The sequence below is a fragment of the Elephantulus edwardii genome, unplaced genomic scaffold, assembly GCF_000299155.1.
Source record: "Elephantulus edwardii isolate Elephantulus edwardi_28Jun2011 unplaced genomic scaffold, EleEdw1.0 scaffold00122, whole genome shotgun sequence".
In the NCBI taxonomy this organism is placed as follows: Eukaryota; Metazoa; Chordata; class Mammalia; order Macroscelidea; family Macroscelididae; genus Elephantulus; species Elephantulus edwardii.
This window is the reverse complement of record NW_006399872.1, coordinates 1,920,723-1,923,870: the sequence shown is the minus strand read 5'-3', so window position 1 is coordinate 1,923,870 and position 3,148 is coordinate 1,920,723.

The window sequence follows — 3,148 nt, the reverse complement described above, 5'->3', positions numbered from 1 at the left end:
AAAATCTCTGTAAATGTTTATGAAAATTAATAAAATATAATTATAGAAAAAAAAAACTCATAGATGACCCTCCACTGGGTTTCAGATAAATCACTCAGGAGGAGACTGTCTATCCTTCTATCATGTAGCCACTACTGGATTTGAACCACCAAAGAGTCACCACCTTTGGATTAGCAACCCAGCTCCCTACACACTATTGCAGATGTGTCTAGATTGAAGAGTTTGAGACTGAGAGATAACCCAGGATTTTGGCATGGGTCTAATCTATCTCATGAGTCCTTAACCTTGGAGAATCTTTCCCATGTATGGTCTAAAAGAGATGTGAGTGTGGAAGAAGGGTCAGAGAGATGCTACATTGCTAGGTTTTGAAGATGAAAGAAGAGGAAATAGGGAATATTGACAGCCTCTTGAGCTTGAAAAAAGCAAGGAGACAAAATCCACTCTTGAATCTCAGAAAGGATGCAGCCTTGATGGCATTCAGAACATACAGCCCATGAAACACATCTCATACTTTGGGCTTACACAAATGTAAGAAAATAAATTGTGTCATTAAATCACCAATCATGTGTGTAACTTTTTACTTCAGTAGTAAAAAAAGGGTACACAGAGACACTCTATCATTAGAAATGACTAGAAGAGAAGCATTTTAAGAAACAACATATGATCAAGAGGCAATGAGGATGAAGGAGGTTCAAGCTGCTCTGAAGTAACTGGCAAAAAACAAAGCCCCAGGAATTGATAGAATACCAACTGATATATTTCAAAAGATGTGCTCACCAATTTGTTCCAAGAAATCTGGAGGAAAACTATGTGGCCAACATACTAAAAGAGATACATATTTGTTTTTAAAAAAATGGCAGGACAGAGTATGGAAATTATAGAACAGTATCAATGATATCATATACAAGTGAAATCCTGCTGAAGATTATCCAAAAACAACTAGTACAGCACATCGAAAGAAATATAGGTCAGGTTTAGAAGAAGCTGCGGCACCAGAGACATAATCACCAAAGTCACCTTGATAGTTTTGGCTGAAAGCAAAGAATACCAGAAGAAAGTCTGTATGTGTTTCATTCATAATTAAAAGGCATTTGACTGTATGATTCACAAGAAACTGCGGTTAGCTTTGAGAAGAATAGGATTCCCAGAACATTTGATTGTGATTATTCAAAACCTATACTTAGACCAGAAAGCAGTCCTCCTTCAGAACAGAGGAAAGAAATACTGCATGGTTCAAAATCAGGAAAGGAGTACACCACGTATACACCCAGTCTCCATACCTTTTCAATATACAGAACAGATCATGGGGAGCAGGGTGAGCTTTATCAGGAGGAATGTGGCATCAGGATTGGAGGAAGACTCATCAACAACCTGTATTATGCAGGTGACGAAACCTTGCTGCCTTAAGGGAGGATGACCTGAAGTGCTTACTGCAGAAAGTCAAGGACTGTAGTCTTTAATAAGATTGAAGCTCAGCATTAAGAAGACAACGATTCTCACCATGGGGCCAATTGGTAGCATCATGATAGAGAGTGAAGAGATAGAGACTGTTAACAGCTTCATTTTGTTTGGATCCACAACCAACACTCTTGGTACCAGTAACCAGAAAATCAAAAGATTAATTGCAATGGGCAAATCTACTGTCAAGGATCTCTCCAGAGTACTGAAGATAGAGTGACTGCATCAGGCTGGACACTAAGGTGCGCCTGATCCAGGCTATGGTCTTTGCAATAACTTGCTATGCATAAGAGAGCTGGCAATGACTAAGGATGATAGAAGATTTGATGCCTTTGAGTTGTGGTGTTGCAGAAGAATATTGAATATACTATGGACTGTTAGGAGAAAAAAATAGGTTCATAATGGAGAGGGAGAAATCAGGTTGCTCCTTGGAGGCAAGGATTCTGCAACTCCATCTCACATATTTTGGGCATGTTGCCAGGAGGGAACAGTTCCTGGAGACATCATGCTTAAAAGGGTAGAGGGAGAAAGCAGGAGAGGAAGACCTCAGATGAGATAAATTGACACAGTAACTGGGGTAATGGGGGTAGGTGTGTCGTAGACAATGAGACTGACTCACAATAGAGCTGAGTTCAGAGTTGCTATGAGTTACAGGTGATTTGATGGCACACAACAACAACAGTAAAAAAGGATTGGAATAAGACAGTTCAAGAGAACCTGACCCCTATTGTTGGCATATTTATTATTTCACCAATTTTCTTCTTAGTTAAATTATGAATGGGACATGTAAAAGTTCTCAAACATGAGTCAGAGTCAGCTATGTTTATTGTTCTATTGAAGTATTTATTTGATTGTATACTCACAAAGAAGTGGAATGTAGGTTAATGTCTTTGAAATGTTTTTGCCTTCATGTTACCTGAAGATCTAAAGTGTAATTTAATTATTAATTAAAAATATACTCCCTTCATTACAAATAAACCTACCTTATAGCTATGTTGTTGTTGTTAACTGCCATCAAGTCTTTTGTACATGCATCAAAACTATGTACAATAGCTCTCAAGCCTGCTCTATCCTGAGCCAACCTCATTATCTCTGACATACCCACCTGTATTATCCCAGTCACTGAGTCAATCTATCTCATTCAGCGGTCTTCCTCTCTTGTGCTGTCCCTCAACCCTCCTGAGCATTATGTCCCTCTCCAAGGACTGGTCCTTCCTTGCAACATGCCCCAAGTATGTCAGACAGAGCTTCAGAAACCTTGCCTCCAAGGCACAGTCTGGTTTTGCCCTCTCCAGAATGGACCAGCTTGTTCTCTTAGCACTCTATGGTATAGTCAATACTCCTCTCCAGCACCACAACTCAGAGATATCAATTCTCCTATCATCTCTAGTCACTGTCCAGCTTTCTGATGCATAGCAAGTAATGGCAAAGACCATGGTACATCTTAGTCTCTAGAGTGACATCATTGCTCTTCAGTATTCTGGCAAGTTCACTGACAGCAAATTTTCCCAACACAATTTCTCTTTTGATTTCCTGGTTGCTGGTACTTAACTTGTCACATGGGTGACTTAGTTGAACCAAAGAGTAAGACATTAAACATCAATCAATGACTCCCTAATCTCATCATTATTGTCATTATGACTACTATAAAACTTCAGCATTTTCCAATTCATTATCATTGGAGTTCTGC